The 23,476-nt window shown below is 53.5% G+C and overlaps 1 long non-coding RNA gene across 6 annotated transcripts in view; it reads left to right on the top strand.

Annotated features, from left to right (window-relative positions):
* LOC137209863 (uncharacterized) overlaps nucleotides 1–23,476 on the top strand; it is a 393,448-nt gene that overhangs the window by 127,005 nt on the left and 242,967 nt on the right. For all 6 annotated transcript variants that reach the window (XR_010936151.1, XR_010936154.1, XR_010936150.1 and 3 more), the window contains exon 3: nucleotides 16,685–16,821. This is a non-coding gene — a long non-coding RNA (uncharacterized lncRNA). The remainder of the gene's footprint in view (nucleotides 1–16,684; nucleotides 16,822–23,476) is intronic.

Here is a 23,476-nt window from a genome sequence, read left to right as displayed (position 1 = left end):
ACCAGGGGAGCATATCTGGGAGGTTGTGGTGAAGGAGGTATAGTGGGTGGAATGTGTACCCCGTAAAGGTATGTTCACATCCTAACCCTCAGTACCTGTGAGTGTGACCTTGTTTGGAAGTAGGGTCTTTGCCAATGCCATCGAGTTAACGTGAGGTCATATTGGAGTAGGGTGAGCCCTGAGTCCAGTGCATGGTGTTTTTATAAGAGAAAGGGCGCGCGCGCACACACACACACACACACACACACACACAAAGGCCATGTGAGGATAGAGGCAGGCTGGACTCTGCATCTCCTAGCCAAGGAACACCAAGGATTGCCAGCAAACCGGAAGCTAGGAAGAGGCCAGCAAGGATGCTTCTCTAGAGCCTTCTGAGAAAGCACGGCCCTGCTGACAGCTTGATTTTGGACTGTGAAAGGATTGATTTTGTTGTTGTTTTAAGCCACCTGGTTTGTGGTCATTTGTTACCTAGGAGCCCCTAGGAGCCTAACACAGAAGGGAATCCCATTCTGTCCCAGGCAAGGGCTTTCCCAGACTATTTAGGGCCTGCAGTTGTAGGCTGATAAGTGCACCTTCCTTATTTGCCTCTGCTGATATGACCTGGCATTCCCTCATTCAGTCATTCATTATCATTGGGCAGTTATACTGTCATGGGATCTGTTGTGAAATCCGCTGAAAGCCGTTCTTCCCTATACTAGTCATTCAAGTCTCCAGCCTGTAGTTTGCTTCAGCCAGGTGGAAGGCCGACATTGCTGATACGTGGCCCCATTGGTGTCTAGCCCCATCCTCTGGCTCTCCTACCTCCTTACCCTGATTCACGCCTTTCTCCTCGGCGTGGGGGCTTCTGACCTACCTAAAACCTGCCCATCCTTCTCAGGCGCAGACCGCTCCCAGGTACCTTCTGGGATCTCTCAAGGGCTCCCCGCCCCACCCAGAAGCCCAGCAGCCCTCTGAGTCGGACCACCTGTGGCGCTAGTCCTCGGGTTGGCGTCTGGTTGTGCAGACGTGCCCCCTGGCTTACTGTGAGCGCTCTGCAGACGCTTTCTCATTTACCCCTCAGAGCCGCTCTGGGGTGGGGGGTCCGTTCATCATCCCTGCTCTGCAGAGGAGGACCGGACAGGGGCGAGCCCGGCTCACAACACGTCTGCGAGCAGATGGCATTCACGCCCAGGTCTGCCCGGCCTCCCAGGCTGCCCCCTGAAGCCCATCCCCGTGGCCCCCACCCTGTGCCCAGCCCCTGCGGGAGGTGGCCCCGCTCCTCACTGCTTAGAGGGGTTTTCACGAGTTCTCGATCTGTCTGGGATTGTTTCTGAGGGCTTTAGGAATATCTGGATTAGGTGAGCTCTTGAGAGGGTGGATTGTGTCTTTACCCATGGAGATTCACGCCCCGCCCCACCCCCGGGCTGGCATAGAGCAGGGGCCTGATAATGTAGGTGACCGAAGGGAGGAATCAAAGGAGGAACAACCCTGGAACCAGGGCACCGTAATGTCGCACGGGAGAGCCTGGCCTCTGGAACCCCCGAGGCTCCAAGATCCGGCTCTGTCGCATGACCTTGGGCAAGGTAGCTGCCCTCTCATGCCTCACCTTCCTCATCTGTAAAATGGGGATAAGAGTAGCGTCAACCCCAAAAGCCTACTGAGAGGGTTCCAGGTGTTACTGTGGCTAAGTCACGGGAGGTTCTTAGCCGCCTGTGAGTGTGATAAAAATGGGGGCTCTTGGATTGAAGCCCAGGCAGAGTCTGTTGAGGGTTCTTTAAGAATGGAGATGGAAGAGCAGTGTCCTGGCCTTTGAACAGTCTTGCAGTGAGACCTCCAGGCAGGCCAGAGTATTGCAAAGGGCCCAGCGAGCCCCTCTCCTCTCAGGCAAAGCCAGACTGAGCGCCGTGGTGCTGATCACTTCTCTGGGGAGGGAGGGCACCCTCGTCCCGGGCAGCCCTACAGATTCCTCAGCAGCTCTGGCTTTACCTCTGGGGCCGAGGTGGAGGCAACAAGCCTGGAAGCCTGCGCGCTGCGGGGAGGAGGGTTGAGTTTCGTGCAGGAAGAGTGGCCCCCATATCTCCCTTCAGTGGCATTTCATGCCAACCACAGCGCCTGCCACGTTGGTTGAGAGCCTGGCCCAGGGCACTTTCCCAGCCCCTCTGCTGGGAGGGCTTTGCCCGTTTCACAGATGAGGGTCTGCGGGGGCTCAGGCTCAGAGATGTGGTCCTCCTGCAGTTTACACACGCCTCCTCCAGAGATGCTGGGCTCGCGCCCTCTGAAATCAGTGCCGCTCCCGGAGGCCTGTCTGCTGTCACTGCGCCAGGGACGCACAGGGAGTTCTCAGATGATGGGAAGGAGGCTGAGGTTGGGCAGGGACCGCCCGGGGACTTGTGTTCACTGCCGGCCCATCAGTGTCACTGCCCGCGCTGGGCAGGTGCTTCCCAGTGGCCTCTGCTGGGCAGGCGCTCAGCTGGTCCAGTCCACTGCCTTGCAGGAAGTCACCAGGCCGAGCAGGAGGGCAGAGAGCCGGGCAACTCCTTGCCATCTGCCTGTCACTCAGAGAGTGCTTGATGGTTCCAAAAGGAGCTGCTGAACCATGCCCTAAAGAGATGAAGAAAGGCTCCTGCCTCACGCGCTCTCGGGCTTGGGGGTTTGGAAGAGAAACCACTGGTTGCTCTCGCCTGAGTTAGATGTGCCCCAGGCCAGTGGCACAGTGGATTCCGCTTCACAAAACAGCTGTACCAGCGCCCCACCCGCAGTGAATCGGATATATTGATAATTGCGCTGGGAGGGACCGGGACGTCTGGGCGTTTTGAAGCAACCAGGTGATCTGAATGTCAGCCAGGGTTGAGCTGCATTTGGTCACTGACAAGTGTGCCCTCCCTTGGCACCTAGGCACACGTGGTCTGTGAAGACCTCAGACGGATCTGTCAGACGAGGTGACTCCGGAGTGAGAGTAATGGTGAGAGCCAGGAGTGAGTGAGTGCCTCCGGCTGGCTGCCAGGCGCTGTGCTGAGTGTGTGTATTTCTCTCAGTCCTCACCGTGCCCCTCTGAGGAAAGTTCTGGAAAAATCCCCATTTTATGGATGCGTAAACCTGAGGTCACAAGGGTGAAATACGTACCCAGAAGCACAGGGCTGGTAGGGTTGGAGTTGGGCTGTCCACCTGGGACTTCAAAGCGCTGACCGCTAGCTCGACCGCCCCTGCCCGGACTGTGGGCGGGGACAGCGGTGCACTGAGATCGCTGTGGCTCTGGAAATCCCATCTGGATCCTACCCTACAGAAAACGAAAGCTCCAAGAGACCTCGAGCACCACGTGTAGAAACTCATCTAAGTTGCCTTTTTGAGAAACACCTAGCTGAGGAAGTTCAGTATTTAAATGAGCAGGGTTTTGTGTTTTAGGAAGACGGACATTTGCATATACACAGATCCAGGGGTTTCTATTCCTGTTTGAGAGCTGTGGGCATGGCGGGGAAGAGCCAGACTGACTCTCAGAAAGCTGAGATGATCAGATGCTGCCGGATGCTCTCTGGGGCCTGGAAGGCCGACGTTGCTGATACGTGGCCCCATTGGTGTCTACGTTTTCCATGCTCTGCCTAGGGCTCGCATTTCTTTGCGTGTATCCTCACATGCCTCTGGGTTTGATCGTTTCTCATACCCTGGGTGCTGTTTCTAGTGCAGCAGAGTTCCACTCACTCCTTTCCCGTATGTTATTGAAGTTTGACCAATAAAAATCTTCATCATCATCATCATCATCATCGAGATCGTTGTCATTTATTGCACAAACAGCATTGTGATTCCCAAGAACACAAATGGATGAGAAAATGAAATCACTAACCACCCTTCCCCTGACCAATCAGATTTGCATTCAGATATCTGATATGTCTGTCCATACATTAACTTAGGATCTGATACAGGCATAGGTGTAGGGAATATTCTGTAATCTGACATATCCTAAGCATTTTTCCATTTTGTTCAAGCACCTTACGAATGACCATTTTTAAAGAAGTTCACCAAGTCGATACATCATCTTCTAAACCAGTCCTCTGTCGTTCCGAAGGAAGGTTCCTAGTAGTTTGCTGTAATGTTGACACTTAAGGGTGCTTTGCGCGGCTTTGTGCATATAACTCTTCTGTTCTTGGAAAATCCTCTGGACAGATTCTCAGCAGAAGGATTATTGAGTAAAAAGGCACAGTTTTATGACTCTCGACCCATATTGCCAAGTTACTCTCAAATAAGGTTTTTGACACTAGTCCCACCAACATGTGGCCATGCCCGTTTCACCACAACTTCATCAACGCCCGGTATCATTAGCTTAAAAACATTATAATTCAGTTGATGCTGAACAGTCTCCTGTTGACGGTCTTCATACTTTTTTATCCTTAATGAGGCCAATTGTTTTTCTGTTTTGTTTCATCTGCTTGTTTACCATCTGTCTTGGGGAATGCGGGTGCGGGCTGCTCTTCCAGCCAGATGCGTGACTTTCCGTGTGGACGCCTTCAAGTTGAGCCAGTTGCAACGCGGCCTTTACTTAAAACGAGTGAGCTTCAAAATTGAGCCTTTGTGTGAACTGCTGATGGGCACATGGGCTCCAGGGCTTGGAGGCTGGGATTGAAGCCCCCTGCTCCTCACGTGCACCGTGGAGTTCTGTGCGCGATCTGAACTTGCCCCTGTGGGCTTCAGGACTTCAGACTTCGTATTTGTCCCCATAGATTTGTTTACTGAACAAGGCAGGATTTGTCTTCGGAAAGCTCTGCGACATGGCTTTCAACTATTTTTGGGCTTCCTAGCTTCAAAAAAGAAATGAAGAAAAGTCTCAGTGTTTCCTGTTAAGTCGCTTTATTTGTGGTGCTGTTTGTGTTTCTAGATTGCTTTCTCTGATTCTTCTCTTCTTCACCTTGCCACATCCTGTGGGGCTGGGAGGCTCCCCCAAGCCCTGTTTAGCACTCCCTGTCTGTCGTCGGGTGCCTGGAGTCCTCGTCTGGCTCTCCAGCTGGAACCTTCCTCCCCAGGATGGCTGAGGCCAGTTGGGAGATGCCAGGATGGATTTTAAAGAGCCTTGTTGTCCCTAAGGAAGAGCAAAGCTTATGTTTTGGGGGTTGTAGGAGTGCCTACATTCAACTCAGGGGGAATAATTGGATGGGAGTTGGAATTTCAGTTTAGACTTAGAGAATCTTAGAGTGACAAGAAACCTCCAAGGTTATCCCCTCCACAGTGTTTCTGTGGGTGGTGTCACTGTTGCTTGCATCCCACCCATGCTGGACAACCTGTGTTTTTCTTGTTGAATAAAACAAGGTCGTACAGACCTAATGTTCTTAAAACAAAAGTGGGAGGGGGGCTTCCCTGGTGGCGCAGTGGTTGAGAGTCCGCCTGCCGATGCAGGGGACACGGGTTCATGCCCCGGTCTGGGAAGATCCCACATGCCGCGGAGCGGCTGGGCCCATGAGCCATGGCTGCTGAGCCTGCACGTCTGGAGCCTGTGCTCCACAACAGGAGAAGCCACAACAGTGAGAGGCCCGCGTACCACAAAAAACAAACAAACAAACAAAAAAACCCAAAAAATAAGAGTGGGGGGGAAAAAGGGTGAGGGACTCGGGAAAGGGCTTTATTAGGTAGATCTGGCTACAAACACAGGACACTCCACACAGTATGTGTTCAAATCTGGCTGTGTGTTGAGGAAGCTCTGTGAGCCTCATTTCACCCACCTGTCACTTGGGGACACTGTAGCTGTGTTTCAGGATTGGTGATCACGTGGAAAGCCCACCGGCGCCCAGCACTGAGGAGGCTGGAGACGCGTGGCTGTTATGAGTGATTTCTGTAGGATTGATCTGTTCTTCGATGCCAGGGTTTCCTTCCTTTGTGCTGACTCTTGGGTTGACAGTTGACCTGTGGTCACGGGAGAGCACTTCCACTTGTGAGAAGTCTTGCTCTTCTGCTGTCCTCCCTGCCTTTGGAGAAGCTGCATGACTGCTTGGCTGGCCCTATGATGTGGGCAGGTAGAAACCCATGGGTGACTTCGGACCAGACCCGTCCGAGTGTCTGGGGGCTGTGATTTCTTGACAAGGAAGGGACTGGTTTCTTCTTTTTAGTTTCTTGCCTCTCTCATCCCTGACGTTTGTGGACTGAGTCCCATTTCTGCCTCAATGGCTCCTGGGGCGGTGCTTACCAGGCCCCTGGGTCTACGCCCTGAGCCCAGCTCTGGGGAGTGATCTGAGGAAGACTGTCCCTCTTTTGGGAAGTGGAGGGGTTGCTTTTCCTCCACCTGGGATCGGATTCTCCACTTGATGTTCCTTTCGCTCTTTGAACCAGGCTTTGAGGGTCGGGACTTGTGGACTTGCACTTGCGGTGCCAAGGCATTGGGGGGTCACCGCCCCCGTGCCCACAGAGTGGGAGTCTCATACCCCCCGAGCAGCAGACCTCAGAGGATGCATCCAACAACCCCAGCCTTTGAACTAACTGTTGGGAGATTCAGGGTCCCCAGCTGCACCTTCCCTACCCTACTGCTGACCTGCTGTGTGAGTTTAGATGAGTCCGTTGGTTCTTTTTTTTTTTTTTTTAAATAAATTTATTTATTTTATTTTTGTCCACTTTGGGTCTTTGTTGCTGCACACGGGCTTTCTCTAGTTGCGGCAAACGGGGGCTACTCTTCATTGCGGTGCGCGGGCTTCTCGTTGCGGTGGCTTCTCTTGTTGCGGAGCACGGGCTCTAGGCGTGCAGGCTTCAGTAGTTGCAGCACGCGGGCTCAGTAGTTGTGGCTCACGGGCTCTAGAGCACAGGCTCAATAGTTGCGGCGCACGGGCTTAGCTGCTCCGCGGCATGTGGAATCTTCCCGGACCAGGGCTCGAACCCGTGTCCCTTGCATTGACAGGCAGATTCTTAACCACTGCGCCACCAGGGAAGTCTGCCCCTTGATTCTTGAAGCTTCCTTTTTTTTCTTTAGTAAAGAAAGAGGATGAATGTTCGAAGCTTTCACGCTTTCTTAAAGCCCTCAAACCCCTTTGGCCCAGCTGAAGTCTGTGTGCAGGCCTTATGTAGATAACAATTAAAGCAGGGCTGTTGGAGTCAAAATGGGGATATGGTCCCCATGCTGCCCCCTCCTCAACTCCATTAAGCCCCCAGGAGGGGCCTCACAGGAGACTCTTGAAGCTCAAGGGATTTGTGGGATGCAGTTGGAAAGGGTAGCACCAGCTGGTTCTTACGTATGCCTGTGACCGATGATTAAGTAACAGCAGCGTCACTTTTGGGTGCTCGCTATACGTCCAGTGCCTTGCATAGGTGCTGTTCGGTCCCTGTGGGCACTCTGGTAGGTTTGTATCGCAGAGGCTCTGGGAGGTGGGTTCTTCCTAGCCCAGGTCGTGCAGGAAGGAAGTGGTGGAGCCTCAGTTCCAACCCTGATCGCTCGGCAGCAAAGCCTGTCTTCCTGAACTCTGGGCTTTACTGCCTCTTGAGATCTGTACAGCCTGACACTCAGCATCCCGCTGGCCCTGGAGGTGGGTCTCCTCCGCCTACCCCCTGTGATGGCCCCAGCATTTAGCCTTTTAGATGCTCCCAGCTCAGGGATGAGTAATAGGCCAGAGTCCTCTGTGTTTTCTAGGATACACTGTCCTGCTGAACAAATAGCCTCTGTGACATCACTCGTTTCATAATTTTCCCGAGTAAATTTTATCCCTTTCCCGTTGTCCTCACAACTTACTCTTGTCTATTTATTCCCCCTTCCCTCGGCGCTCCTGTCTGTTTCCCTGGGCATCACCCTCAGAAAGGAGGACTGTCAGCGGGTTGGGTGGGTGCCTGGGTGAGGATGGCCCCCCAGGGTCTGTACATTTCTTAGGGGGACTGAGGCTGGCGCCTGGGGTTCTCCAGTGTTGATTCTGCCTCTGAGGCTGCTGTCTCAGAATGGAGGCTCTAGGCGCCTCCCAAGTCCCCATCTGCTTCGGGAACACGGCAGCCTAGGCATCCCAAGCAACCGTCCAAAACCTAAGGGATGGATGATTGAAGAAATCTTGCACCAGTTCTGAAGCGTAGGTTCCCAGCTGCCACCTAACGCCTCTGTTTCATAACCCCGATGTCTTCCTGTCCCTGTAGGATTAAGTCTCCAAACTGCAGTACTGTGTTCAGGCCCTTCCATCAACGTTGCTTCCCTTGGTAATGGGAACATCACAGCCCACATACACGGTGATGGATGTAATGTTTACGGAAGGCATCCCCTATCTTACGTCCTGGGCTGTCACGGCAGCCCCACGATGAGAGTGGTTATGTACCAGGTATCTGACGAGCAGTCAGAACTCAGCTGACCAGTGCTAATGCCTCGTTTCTCTTGTTTCATGTGCTTTCCTCCATTCTCTCACTTCTTTCAAGCTGCTGATTGCAGGTCACCTTCTCTAGGGAGTTCTCTGTGAGTGGCTCTCTTGTCATCTTCATCGTGAATATTTCTTGAGCACCACGAGAAATGCTTACATGGATGACGTAATGTAACCTATACAGAATCATTATTTTTCATTTGTTGTCTAGCTGCTTTAGGTGTGACTTTCTCGTCCAACCAAGTATGTCTGTTTATATATCCATTGGTCCATCCAGTCATCACTGAATCATTCAACAGAGCTCCTTTCCTGTACTGGGTGCCAGGAGGACACAGATAAAGCATACGCACCTCTTCCTTAAGGACCTGGGACTCATCACATGTTAAGACTACTGCAGGTGTTTGCTCATTCACAGCTCTCCTTCATTGATCACAGCCTTGAGCCCAGCCTCGGCATCCCTGTCAATAACGTGGCTGTCCCAACTAGGGGTGGTCCGTTCACTTGTCCTGGCCCTAAACCCTTCATCCTGGTGGCACAGGGCCTGATCATCAATCATGAGGACCTTCTTGCTGTAGGTTGGGTTTCCTGGGAAGCAGATGCTGAGATTGAGGTTAGTAAGTGGGATGTTTATTGTGGGGTGCCTTTGGAATCAACAGCTGTGAAACTGAGGGGGAAGAAATCAGGAAGGGGCAGAGGGAGAAGCTGAGCTGTGACGATGGCTAACCAAGACCCCAGCCAACCCCCTGGGAGCCCTGGCGCTAGAATGGCCTTTGAGAATCGCCCAGAATTGAGACTGATCAGTCATTGTCTGAAGGCTCCCTCGGGAGGGTGTGCCGCCGTGGGCAAGGCAGCGTCTACAGCCAAGACAGTCGCCAAAGGAGGCCGACAGCTGAGGGTCATCTTCTGCCAGCACGTTGGGCAGTTGCTTTGGGGGATGGCCGGATGGATCTATGTCTACCTTGTTCACCCTTCTATCCCCGGTACCCAGCACGCAACAGGCACCCAGTATTTTGGGGGATGGAATTACTTAAGCTTTATGGAAACGGCACGATTAAGTCATCCAGCAAGTATTTATTATTTTACAATGAATTTTTCAGCGTCTGTTGTATGCCAGCCCCCATTGCTGCGCTTATGGGGTTTATAAGCTACGGGGTTTGGGGAGGGTGGTGGTGCAACATTGGCTTCCTGGAAGAGGGGACATTCATTCTGGGGTGTGACTTCCTGGAAGGTGGGCCCCGGCCCAGTGTTGGACCCGGTGTTTCCTTGGCTCCCTAGGAGATGACTTATCGAGATGGAGAGTGAATGGGTAAGGGCTGTTTTTCTCAGGGAGGGAGGGGACTCTCCCTCCAGCCCACCTGTTGCTGCACCTGTCCACCATGGGAAATTCCCTGCTGAGCTTACGTCCACTGACATTTGAACTCCCGGTAGCCTGGAACTTCCCCAGGGCTCCCATTGGCCTAGTGACTTTTGAGTAATTGGAGAGTGGAGGGACCACTCTTTTGAGCTGAGTGGAAACATGTATGTTTTCCTTTGTGAGTCACCAAAAACTACAGCCCAGTGTATGAGCGACCTCGTAGTTGCTTTTATTTTCCTGTATGTAAATCAACTGTCATTACAGTTCAGGAAGTAGAGACTCTGAGCAAGGAGGGTGAGATGGAATCAGTGAATTTTAGAGCTGAAAGCAACCTAGAGATTGTGCCATCCAACCCCTTCCTTGGCAGGAGGCCCAAGTGGGGAAGGGACTTACAAGGTCACCCAGCGGACTTGGACTTGGAGGGGGGGCAGGGCGTTGGACTCCCTGCAAAGTGTTGGCCAGTACAGCTCGCCGTTTCTTCCCAGCCCACTCACCTCCCCACTGGGCACCAAGGTGTGCTCCACAGCCTGGCATGTGGCAGGTTGTTTTTATCTTCACACGTCACCCAAGTGATCTGAAAGGCTTTTACCGAAAACGCTAGCTTTGATGTTCTGGGTGACAAGACCCAAGTGCAGTGGCAGGAAGGGAGGTTTTTGGGGTTGGAGAATCGAAAACTATTTACCTTGGGGTTGATTTAACAATCTGACACCCCTGGGGTGGGAGGGGCGGTGGGAGGATGTTCGTGAGAGAAAGTTGAATGTAAGTGCAGGTATGAAAAAGAGAGTTTGGGGTAGAAGGTCAGGAGGTGAAATGCTGCCATGCTTCAGGGAGAGCTGCCTGGTAAGGCTGACCCTCCCGAAGCCTCTTCCTCCCCCGGGTACCAATGCACCCTCTCTTTTGATGGGAGGATCTGCACGGAACTTTACAGTTTACAAAGCATTTTCACAGATATTATCTTCTTCCGTTGACACACGGGGTAGTGCTGTCAAATGCTGTCTCCCCCATGCTTTCAGCTTTTGTGGGGAGCTTGGCTGGGAACCCGGGAATCTCGTGACTCTAGATCCTTTCTTCATGGGACAGAGGTGGGTCCTCACTCTCCCTCCTGGGGGAAGGGTAGGGTTTAGGAACTGTTTCCGGAGCTGGACTTCTGCACTCCCCACCAGCCTCTCCCCTGCGGAGGACTTGGGCACTGTTCCCACGTATCCCGTGCCTTTGTTTCTTGAGCTGTAACATGGCCATCCCAAGAGTCCCCACCCGCCTCCTGGGTGGAGGTAGGGCTGAGAGCACCGCCCAGTTCCTGGAACTGGAGTTGGAAAACTGGGAGAGGACTACTTTAGGTGGTGTTCCCACCTCGCTTTCACAGCAGCCCTGGAGTTCTGCTGTGAACGGCACGGGCTGGTCTCTTGGCCACCGGATCTTAGCAGCCTCAAGTGTAATGGGTTGGGCTGCTCCTTCTGGGTCTTTAATCATTCTGGTCCCTCCACCCCTGAAAATAGGAGGATGTGTAGTGAGTGACAGCTGTGTACAGCGACGCGGCATTGCACAGCGCGGAATGGCTCACACTCAGAGCAGGCTTACACAGGAACTGGGTTGATTTCCTTTCCTAACTTCGTATTAAAGAAATAAGTGAACAAACATTTTTGAAGAGGTAAGTCATTCACAGGACAAGACACAGAAGGGATAAAAGAGTTTTCATCGAAGACCCCTACCCCTTCTGTCCCCAGATCCAGTTTTCTCCTCGCTGATGACACTGATGTCCCCAGTGTGTTGGGTCTCCCCACACAGTTTGCGTTGCTGAAACTCCTTGAAAAGGAAGCTGTGTTTCTGTGAACGCATCTCAAAACAGGTGTCGAGCATCAAATGCGTACAGTGCTAGGGTGGCCCTGAGGGGAGAACGCAGGACGGGGAGCCTGGATCTCAGCCCCCTGTGGCTGCACTGGAACCTCAGCATTATGGGGCCTGGGGCCTCGGCTTCAGGGGCAGGGCTGGGCTTGGTGCTGGGTGCTCCCTGGCCTGGAGTGCCTGCCTCCCTGCTGCCTGTGGAAATCCTGTGGCTGCAGCTCGGGCGCAAATCCCAGCTCACTCGTGCTCCAGATTAAACCCTGGGCAGGGGGCTGTCTCCAGCCTCAGTTTCCTGCAGTGTGGAAGGGGAATAACGGTAGAATCTGCCTGGAGGGTTCTTGGGGGAATCAAATGACTCGAGATGCAGACAGCTCTCATGTCACTGCCTGGCACGTAGCGAAAGCCAGCCTTGGCTGCTGTGGTCCATGCTGCCTCTCCCTTCCTCCAGGGTGCCCCCCGCCCCCCGCTGCGGGGCAAGGATGTGGGCCCCCCAAGCCTGGCCCTGGGGCGAGAAGTAGCCCTCATCTGTCTTTCTTTTTCTTGGCAGGAGGGGTGGCAGTTCAAATTCAACTTCAGCCTTATCCTTTGTAGCATTCTACCCAAGAAATCATAACATTTAGACATCAGGTGACTGGGTTTTGGTGGGAAAGGCTTACGGTTTGCGCCTGCGTGGACGGTCTGTACTAGACCTTTAGGCCTGTTACCACCCTCCTGCGCACCCCCCTACCCCCAGCTCTTGGGCATCTTTTACTTGGCTATGAGTTCAGACCTGCAGAAAAAATGACAACGATGATACGAGAACTACCGTACACCCAGATTCACAGATTGTTAACTCTCTCTGCACCCCGCCCCCTGCACACACACGCGCGCACACACACACACACGCACACAATTTTTCTTCTGAACCATTTCAGGGTAAATTGCAGACATTGCCCTTTTATCCCTAAACGTTCTGCGTGTGTTTCCTAAGAACAAGGACATTCTCTTACACAACCACAGTGTAATGATCAAATGCTGGAAATTTAGCATTGCTACAACTGTATTATCTAGTCCACAGGCCATGCACAGTTTCATCAGTGGCTCCAATAACAGTCCTTTAGGACTGTTTTTTTCTGATTCCAGGTCAGCACTGTGCTTAGTGGCCATGTCTCTTCAGCCTCCTATTATCCTAGAGCAGTTCCTCGGCTGTTTTTGACCTTGACATTTTGGAAGAGTCCAGGCCAGTCGCTTTGTAGAATGCCCCTCGGTTGGGGTCAGGGCCTTCATCCTTGAAAGCTCATACTGTCCCCCTTGCTTTGCTACGTGTGCCCCTGTAATCCTTGCTGGTGCCACGTGGCTGGTCCATCTTTTGTAGATGAGGAAACTGAGGCATAGAGAGGCCAAGTGACTGGTCCCTGGTCACATTCCCAGGAAGTGGCAGAGGTGGGATTCAAATCCAGGACTGTCAGTCTGCCTGCTAGGCAACAGGAATAATGACAGCGATTAGACACTGAGAATAACAAAAGTGTTAAGCATTTACCCTGAGCCACACATCGCGTTATACTTTCTACGTACATTGCTGTGGTCCCCACCCCAGTCTCGGAAGGTAGCTGCTCTCACCAGCCCTGATTTACAGATGATGATCAGAGAGGTTAAGTAGACAGCCCAGGGTGCACGGGTGCGGACTGGTGGGAACTAGCTCTGACCCAGGCAGCCTGTGTTCTGAGTCTGCACGCGTTGCCTCTGCGCTCTGACCTGCTGGATCTCATAGAACCCGGGGCAAGCGTGTGAGCCAGGCTGGGGCCTTCACCAGCTTTGCCCCTCCAGGAGAGGCACAGCAGTACCTGTGTTTATGTCCTTTTCCGGGGCCTTCTCCGGGGGGAACAGACACATCCCAAGGCCAGGGCCTACTCTCGGGGGCTTCCTGGGGGAAACTGTCCTGTCCTCTGTTCCTGTAGGCACTGCAGCCCACCACTATGGTCCGTTTGCTGTGAACGGGTGGCATTTTGATGATTTCCAGGTCAGGAGTCCCCGTGCGGTCGCTTATTTCATGGCTGGCTCACTCTTTCCTGCCAAGCAACCCGGGGCCCTGTATGGGGTGGCTGGTCCTGGCTGCCATCAGTGTGCCCAGGTGGCCCTGCTGCCCAGGCGGCATCCATGTGGCGTCTGGGCCGGCTGCCCAGTGACATGGTGGCCTTGCTCACAGCAGAGCTGGCGATTAATCACTGGTGCTGTATGTCACACTCTGTGCCCCTTACCTTCTTGTTGGAGAAAGGAAGATGGTAGAGCCCGATTTTTCAGGTGGTAGAAAGGAGTAGATGCTCTGGAACTGTGACACGCTTGAAATGCTATAGGCAGAGCAAGGAAGGTCCCGGCCAGGGGGCTGGTGTCTGGGCCCCCATCCGCCTCTCGCTTCCTTGGGACCTTGGGGGTCACGGGTCTGCCCATCATGGGCACTCAGGCTCCCTGTCCATCAGAGCACAGTGCTGGGCCCCAGCAGTGATCTCCCTCCGTCCCGGGAGACATCAGGGAAGTACTGTCAGCATCCCTACGAAAGCCCGTGGCCCCCTTGGTTCAGGTTCAAGTGTAGAGTATCTCTGAGAGCCACAGAGCAGGTGGAAGTCTGTCCTTTGGACAGCGTGTCAGGCAGGAAGGTCTAGGAGCAGCAGCCCCTTCTCCCTTCAGGCCCAGGCCCCGGGCACATGCTACCTGCTGGGCGTCGTCCTGCCGCCCCGCTTCCTCTTCTGCTGCACTTGCCAGATTCCTGGGAGGAGCAGCCGTGCGCGTCCTGTCACCCTGTGCCCAGCCAGTCTCCTTTCTCCCTGGCTTGTCTCTCTACGTGACCGCACGGCCTGTCAGGCTCCGTGTGTTGAGGCAGGGCTGTGACCTTCCCACTCGCACCCTGGCCAGCCCAGGCCGCCCTCCCCTCCCCGTGCTTTGGCCTCGCGCCTCTCTCTGGCTGGGCCGACCCCTGGGAGAAAGTTAGAAATTTTAGCTCCCTAATTTCCATGGAACATTGCTCCGTGCATATGGTTTAAAACATTAATTAAAAACATTAATCAGTCTGGCTGCCTTGGAGAGAGGCTCTTTTTCTGTAGGAGCTGACCTTCTGGTTCCTGTAGGCTCCTTACAAGGAGAAGGGGTGTAGGGATGAGCCTGCACACCAGTTCATACCTGTGACCTGACCTCTGGGGTCCTGGTAGGTGCTCATTGAGGCCGGGAGGATATTACATTTCCCTAGTACTCAGAGTTTACAGAGCCGCTCTTGTGTGCACTATCTCACTTAATCCTGGCAGCACATCTGGGAGATGGGGTAAGTGTCATAATCCATTCCATTTCACAGATGAATAAACTGAGACGTGAGAGCCACAGCCAGGCCTGGAGCTGAGTAGCTGTGACGCAGACCTCAGCTTTTAGTGCTGTTTGCGTTGGCTTCGCTGGTTCCCTTAGCCCCCCGTGTACTGAGGCCTTGCACTGAACAAGTCATGGTGGTGAGACAGGAAGAGGGGAGACCTTGTTTCCCCCCCCTTATTGGGAGGAGACGAAGAATTTAGGGCCCGGGCATTTACTTAAGTGCGGTACTAATGACAGCTGACGTTTCTAAGTGTTCGTAAGGCACCAGGCCAAGAGCTAAGCTCTGCGGAGATTCTCACCTCACACTAAGAACAAACCTTTAAGATGAGAAACTGAGGCTCAGAGAGCTGAAGTCACTCGCGCAGGCTCCTCAAAGGACCTTTTCAGTCGCAGAACTGGGATGCCAAGCCAGGCACTCTGACAAGAGCCTATAGTCAACCAGGAAGCTGGGCTGCTGCCTTTTTTGGGTAATGAAGCGAATGCATTTCGACAATGAGGCAAAAAGTGCTTTCCTGGTCAAAATGTCTGAGAAGCGTGGGAGGCTGCCCACAGAGGGAGCGTGGATGTGCTGAGGGTGGCATCTTTCTCAGCGCATGGCTAGTCCAGGGGGCTTCTCTGAGGGAGGGGGGATTTGCCCTCTCCTGCTGGGAACTGGGACTCGGATGGATTAAACCAGTGCTTGATGGGAGCAGACAGGAACTCTCTGGGGCTTGCAGAGCTCTTGTAGGTCGGTCCGTGATGCTAACGCATCCAAGGGAGGAATGTGACAATCAGAAGTCTTCAGAGAGGCGAACCGGGGCCAAGTTTTTTTTTCCTGGAGGAGAGAGAGGGAATTGATGGCGGGGAATCCGAACTGTCTGGCTTCCTCTCTCTCAGCTGAGCGAGCAGCCTGTGTGCTGCTCTGCTTCTTCCCAGACTTGAGGGCAAACTCCCCTTCAGAACTTGTCAGCCTTCTATCTCCCGAGTCTGTGCTCACTGAGCCTCATCTCCTTGACGATCTGGCAGCCACGATGCTGGGAGATTTTGCGGGGAGTGGGGGGGGGCAGGAGGGAGGTCTGGAAGGGGAAAGGATCACCCCATTGTAAATGTGACAGTGTGGCTTTCTGTGGGTGCTGCACCGCCCCTTGAAGGAGAGGAGAGGGTCCGTGTCTGCGCCCACCCAGCTGAGCGTTCAGCCCTGCTTCCGGGGATTTTAGGAGGTCCTCCCAGAGCTGGTAAACCAGGGGCGGCCCCTGGGTCCCATTCCCCACACTCCACCCTTTTGGCCTCCATTAGCAGTTAGGATAAGAATCTCTGGCGAGGCTACGTTTTTGGTTTCCTGAGTAACGCATGGTGTCCACTGATCCCATGTTACTACATGACAGTGTTGAGGGCAGATGAAGCTTACAACCAAGTGACTCTGATGCAGCTCCCATGATTCACGTACTCCCCACCGTCCCTACAATGGGTTGGGCTTCCAGGGACTGGCCATTCTCAGAATTAAGTTGTTGGGTATGTTTCTCCTTCCCCTCTACCCAGAATTCCTGGAATCAGATGAATGAAAAAGCTTTAGCGGGGAAGGAAGGGGACCATGATTGATGGAGGGGGGGCTTGGGAGTCAGGAACACCTGACCCTCTGTGGCCTGGCTGCTTACGTGACTTCTGAAATACGTGGCTGCCAAGACCGATCTCGTAGGGTCAAGTGGCTTCATGTGGTCAAATGTCCAACACAGTGCTTGGCACATAATAGCTACTCAATAAATGCCTGCTCTTCAGATGCTTCTCATTTAGCATAGAGTAAATATGCACTTCTTATTTTTTAAATGAATGAAATCTCTCATTACCAAATTCATTCATGTGAGCAGTGACACTAATATTCCCTTTTCTTGTATGTTTCTAGCATCCTGCTCCACCTGGGATTTAGGTGCCTTTAATCTGACAAAAAAAGAATACGTATCCATTCAGTACTCCAGAGGGACTTGAAAACTGTTCTTCCCTGAACTCAAGCTGGACTATCATGGGATGTGAAGAATCAAGGTAAGGGATTTTCTCCTCTTGAGCCTTATGGAACCAAAGATGGCTGTTGGAATTGGTGATCTCTCGCAACACAGCTTGGGGTGTGGTTTTTGACTGCTCGGCCCAGCTTCCTGTGCTTGGGAAGCTGGCTTTCCATAACCCTGATACACAGGACCCGGTTCTCAGTGCCTGGACCTTGTGCCGGGGGGGCGATCCCTCTGTCCCCAGCTGAGGAAGGAGTCCACCATCTCCTAGGTGGCTGCACCACACTTTCCCCCCTGGCAGAAGGTGGGGATGGTCCAGCCGTCCTGCTGAGGTGCGTGGAGCCCACGCTGGGGAGAGGATGGCTGAGTTTGCTGGGATTACGTGATCAGGTCAGCAGGCCTTCGGGGGCATCCAGAAGTGACCTCTTCCTCTCTCCCTGCCTGCTTGCACTGCGCGCGCCAGCTGCCACGTCTCAGGCTGCTTGGGGTAAAGGGTGAGAGGTTAAAACTGACGGCTTTAGGCAAACCCCGGTTTTCCTGGTTTTGCTACTTGCCTCGGCCTCTCCCCAGGCCTCAGTTTCCTCATTTGTAAAATTGGGGTCCTATGAGTGCCCCAGGAGGATGTTATGGGTGCTGAGTGAGATGGTGGAGATAAAGAGTTTACCATTCTGCCTTTCACGGTGGAGGAAATGCTCCCAAACGGAAGAGGGTTTTGTTTGTTTGTTTGTTTTCAATGCATTAGTTACACCATTTAGAGGTCCTGCCATGCAGCAGGCTCTTTCCCAGTCCTTGCTCTGCTGTTCTCTCTGCCTCTCACCTGCCACCAAGTCTGCCTGGGAAACGGCTTGTGAATCACCTTCGGTCGTGCACAGCCCCCTCCACCTGAGCAGAGTTGATTCCTCCCCACACTGGGCTGTAGCCGGCCGTTGAAGGCATGGCTTTATGTGCCATGTGACTTCTCCTGCCCTCCCCTGCCCGTCCCCCTACTCGTCCCCCCCGGTCACTGGTGAGTTTGTTTAGAGCAAGGACTCTTAACACCCCAGCGTTGGGCCTCCCACTGTGGACATTGAAAGAACAAATGAATGAGTCATTGAAAAAGAGGGCATAGAGAGAAAAAGCCAGAGTGGGAACCAAAGGGAGAAAGTTGCTGAAGATTTAGAGCAAAGAGTGAGGTCGGTCACATTTTCTTTTTCTTCAGCAAGGTGTTGAGATGATAAGTAACATGATGGAAAAAGGAAAAATGAGTCCTACCACACACTGGAAAGCTCTTCGAGGGTGGAAACTTGGGTGAGAAAGTGTGAGCTGGTGAGAAGCCAGTTAGGGAGGTAGGACTGAGGACGCGGCCGAGGGTCGTGCTGATGTGCTCCTGCCCGTGTTGACGTGACCCACAGAGACGGAGGGCACGAGGCCTTGCCCTTCGGTCAACGTGGCGGCCGGCCCTGGCGCACAGAGGGTTCTCCAGATTCACCAGGCATCTGGGAGGCCTGGGGAGGGTCCCTTGTCCATTCCGAGAGGCTTCCGGGAGAGGGTGCTGCCCCTTGAGACTCTTGGAAGATGGCGTATGAAGAAGACCTACCAGGAGCTGAGCTGACGAGCCTTTCCGTCCTCGGGCGCTCAGCAGCCCTGCACGCTCACGTTCGCCATTCGCTTTTATTTCACCATCTACTTACTTGCTGATTCTGGTGTCAGGAGGCAGCCACAGTGAGCGCAGCTCTCAGGCCATCCTGTGAAAGTGCTGCATGCCTTTCTTGGGCCCTCGAGCGCTCAACCAGTCCTTGAGTTTTGTTTCAGAAGCCCACGCTCCCGGTCCAGGCCATGAGCTTGGGGCGCAGGAGTGCGTACGTGGACGTGCAGTCACCTGTTCTGGGATTCCCTCCCTCCCGGTAGCACCTGCAGGGCTGGAGCGAGCTGTTCCCGCGTCCGGGAAAACGGCAGATAGCAGTCCAGTCACTGGGGCGGAGAATCTGAAAGCTGGAAGAACCGTTCTGTTGATGGAGGAAAGCCTTGGCAGGTCTGTCTGGGGCTACTGGGAGAGGAAGTTCCCTAGAATTCAGCTGCTGGGAGCAGACAGAGCAGGAGTAGACGCTGGGAATGCGAGGCTCGCAGACCTGAAGGCGTCCCCGGTCAGGGCTGCTCTGTCCGAGGGGCTCTGAGAAAAGCCCAAACATCTGTGCTTGCGCCTGTGGTGCTACGTGTTCTAAAGGCACTGCTCTCCCACTGGGAGCCCGTCTGCCCTCATCCTGCCTAGAAATCAGCTCACCTGGGCTGCACGCCAACAGCAGGCCTCCACACCCTTCCCATCCCTGGGACTGTTTGCACTGTTCCTGCCGTAACCGGGACTTCACCCCAGTTGCACTTCCCTCTACCCGCTGTGACCCTGGGCAAGTCCGTTATAGCTCTCCACGCCTCTTTTTCTCAGCTGCAGAACCTGGCCTGAGGAGATGCTCAGCGAGAGGGAGCCCTTGTTATCTGCTTCTCTCCCACCTCCTTACCTGTCTGGCTCCTGACTGTGTTAATTCTGTCGCATCCCGGCCCCTCCTCGCACCTGCGCGCAGCGTTGCCTTCTTCCCTTTGACGCTCACCTTGCCTTTTTGGACTCCTCTCCTGGGCCCGCCTCCCTCTGGGAGCATCTCTTGGGTCCTGCCTGATACTCCCAAGCCAGCCCTCTCTAGCCTTTGGTGAGAGGGTGTCTGAAGGCACCTGCCTGCCTGTCCTCAGACACGAGCCAGCCCTGGTCTTTGGCCACAGGCTATGTGTGTCAAGGTTGCTTCCTTTATTCAGTGTCCGGAGTGTTTGCTGAAAGAATTCCCGACCCACTCGGAACTCTACCCTTGAAACAGAAACGGATTCTCAAAACACCTCTGCTACTGGCCCATTTTACTATTACTGTTTCTTGTGGTTTCATATTGAGGTTTTTGGCTCATTGCATCTGACCTGGAGTTTATTTTTAGTAGTGAAGACAGAGTTCAATTAATGTCAAAACATGAGGGCAAATGCAGAGGAGGGATTCAGAAGTCTAGGGGAAAATGTGCCTAGTTTTGCTTCTTCTGATAACTTCTGTCACACCAGCAGACGCCGAGCTTTCTCGACGGTGCCCGCGATGGGCTTTGCAGAGGCTGGGAGTCCGAGCCACCCCCGGAAAGCGAATGCGTTTCTGGGTCTCTTTCAGTCCAATTTACCCAGCAGCTGGCCGCACAGATGAGTACCCACTGCAGTTATCATGGCGGGTGATAGTTATTACAATCAATATTAAAGGCCAGGCTTTGGAACCTTCAGTTCTTATCTCCCCCGTGGCTTCGGGTTCCTTCTGTCTCCGGAAGAAGCGTCCACCTTGTTTGAACACCAGCTCTTCTCCCTGGATTGGGAATGTTTGGAGAACAGGCTCTGGGTCTTGCTGTCTCTTTCGCCCCAGCTTTTGGCACCGTGACAGGCGTCCAGGACGTGCTTGGGGAACGTTTTCTTGGACTGCCTGCACTTTTGGACCCTGAGTTGGGGTTAGAAAGTCAGAAATCATGCACACAATGCTCTTTCGTCAAGGGCTCCCGGGTCTGTTCTGGGATTTTGGGGAAACTGAGCACTGTGTGCTTAGGACTTTAGAGTTTCTAAAAGTTCTTTTTCGTTCTTCCGTCCTGCTTTTATCCCTTGGCTGTTTACGGAGAACCTGCACTGTGCCGCTCTGCAGGGTACCTGCAAGGAAGGAGGGACGCACCACTGTTCTGGCCCCGAAGGCAATCCGGAGACGGAGGCTGGCTTTATGGACTCCCGTTATGGACTATATTTTCGTGTCCCCCCCCCCCCCCCCACCAAAGTCAGATGTAGAAACCCTAATCCCCAGTGTAATGGTGTCAGGAGGTGGGGCCCTTGGGAGGTGGCCGGGTCTTAAGGGTGGAGCTCTCAGGATGGGATTGATGCCCTATAAGAAGAGGCACGGGAGAGTAACGTCTCTCTCTGCTCTCTGAGATGTGCAGACACAGCCAGAAGACAGCCTTCTGCAAACCAGGAACTGAGTGAGCTTTACCTTGATCTTGGACTGCCAGCCCCCGGAACTGTGAGGAATAAATTTCCATTGTTTAAGCCACCCAGTCTGTGATATCTTGTTATAGCAGCCTGAGCAGAATAGGACTCCTGTATTTCACAGACGGATGAGTTGGAGACTCAGAGCAGTTGTGCTGCCGGGAGCTCCCTGCTAGTTGGTGGTGGACCTCACAGATGAGCGTGGCTCTTCTGAATCCAGGCACCTGAACCTGCTCCCCCGCTACCTGCCGCGTGATCCGCAGGCGTGTCTGGACTTTCTCTTGGCTGCCCCTCTCTGCTCCGTCATCTGTTTCTCCCTCCCCTCCCCTCCCCTCTGCTCTTCTCTCTTTTTCTCTGCTGTCTCCCTTTCCCCCTCTCCCAGTTCTTGTTTCTTCTGAAGATGAAGATCTTTCTCTCTGTGGTGCCTTTTGGGGGAAGGTACCTGATGATAATGGCGTTGTGCTTGAGCTCGTCCCGCCTGGGGTGGTGTCTGTCTCACTGAATCCACTTCCCCAGCGCCTACTGTGGGGACTGGCGTGATGTAGCAACTTCCTCCGTCCCTCCCTGCCCGCTTCCACTGTCCCACTGTGAGCCAGGTGTTGCACCCAGCCGTGGGACGCAACAGACTAGGTAAAAAACGCCCTGGGGGAGACACAGTATATCCGAACAACTGTTGTTTGCGCAGCGTCATGGGCCGGATGTTTGGACACCCTCCAAATCCCGAGCTTCATATGCTGAGAGTCCTAACCCTGAGTGTGGCTGTACTGGAATTAAGGGAGTAATTAGGTTAAATGAGGTCATGAGGGTGGAGCCCTGCTCTGATAGGAGAGCTCAGTGGAGACCTCCCTCTCCCTCTGTCTCTGCCACGTGAGGACACGGCGGGAAGGTGGCTGTTCGCAAGCCAGGGAGAGAGCTCTCAAATCTCGAGACCCTCGATCTCGGACTTCTGTGCTCCAGAACTGCGAGAACAAACGTCTGTTGTGTGAGCCACGAAGCCTCTGGTGTTCCGTTATGGCAGCCCGAGCTGACCAAGACGCACGGTGGATGCATGCCTCAGGCCATGGGCTGCAGGGTAGTTTGGTTGCCTTGGTCCCAAAGCCTCTCTGGTGGTGTCGAGCCGCGGCTCATGCCTATGAGGTTTCCCAGTCCCATCTCTAAAACCAGGAGCCCAAACCGAGCTCGCTTGTCCTGCTCTGTCTGTATCCGGACGTTCAGGGTTTCCCTAAGCTGGGCCCAATTCTATGTTTTCACTCTTCTTCCTTGCTCAGGTGTACTTAGGTGTGTACTGAACTCTACTGCGGTTGCAGCGTCAGGCTCCTGGAAGCAGCAGCAGCTCTGGACTCCTGGTCTTGCGCTTGTGATCCACTGGGCTGCCTCCCTTTTAAGATGCTCTCCCCGTGTTACAGGAGATTGTTCATTTCGTTAGTCGTTTGTGCATTCTATTGGCCAATCGGTTTGCCTCTTGAAGTACTAAGCACTGGGTATTCTAACAGCTCCTATTACGCACCACTAATGACGTTCTGTCCTTACAGGAGTAGCAGTGGTGCGTATGTGGTATGATGAAGGTTCTGCTACTAATACTACCAGTAATAATAGTAAAAAGAATAATAGCTCAAATGTATTATTCATAGTGTTCCCGACACTTTACATATATTATCTCATTTGCTTTTCAGAGCATATGAGGAAATGGGGATTAACTAATATGCCCAAGATGGCAACTGGAGGTGTCTCCCCACGGGATGGATGTGAAGCACACGCTAGTGCTATGTGCTTTTGCATAATTTCAAGCTTTCTCTTTTTTTAACTCGAGCCTAACGTTTAGAAGCTTTTACTAATGAGAGGACTCTTTGCTAAATTGATGTAAGCGCTACACATCACCAATAACTCCGTCCTGGTGTGTCTCTCCGTGCCTTTTGCCGTAGCCCTCAGACGCCTCCTGTTCCTTCCAGGAGACCTCCCAGCGTGGGCTCTAGGTTTTCTCCAGGTTTCACCCATCCTTTTCTGCTCCCCTGGGACCCAGGTTTACCTGGCGGAACTGGACAAAATGTGAGACCCAGCAGGTTTTTTTTTTTTTTTAATTTTATTTATTTATTTTTGGCTGCATTGGGTCTTTGTTCCTGTGCGCGGGCTTTCTCTACTTGTGGCGAGCGGGGGCTACTCTTCGTTGTGGTGCGTGGGCTTCCCATCGCAGTGGCTTCTCTTGTTGCAGAGCACGGGCTCTAGGCATGCGGGCTTTAGTAGTTGTGGCTCGTGGGCTCAGTAGTTGTGGCTCGTGGGCTCTAGAGCACAGGCTCAGTAGTTGTGGTGCACGGGCTTAGTTGCTCTGCAGCATGAGGGATCTTCCCGGACCAGGGCTCGAACCCGTGTCCCCTGCATTGGCAGGCAGATTCTTAACCACTGCGCCACCAGGGAAGCCCCCAGACCCAGCAGGTTTTATCCCTGGTTTGTAATGGAGTGAACAGCAGAGCTCCACACAGCAGTCTAGTGGCCTGGCTTCTTCTGGGATGTGGGTGGCTTTCAGAAAGCCTGAGCTGCCAAGCCTCCAGGTCCTCCTTGCTGCTCTCAGTGATGCCTGGTCTGCTGGGAATTCACTCTTTGGCCCCCAGCCATTTTCTCTCCAGTTCTGTCCCTTTCCTGGAGCTCGTTGTAATGGGTGCCTTTATGAAGAAAGTACCCAT

Source organism: Pseudorca crassidens, chromosome 17, assembly GCF_039906515.1.
Source record: "Pseudorca crassidens isolate mPseCra1 chromosome 17, mPseCra1.hap1, whole genome shotgun sequence".
Lineage (NCBI taxonomy): Eukaryota > Metazoa > Chordata > Mammalia > Artiodactyla > Delphinidae > Pseudorca > Pseudorca crassidens.
Note: the sequence above shows the minus strand (reverse complement) of the source record. Positions and strands in the feature narration are given on the sequence as shown.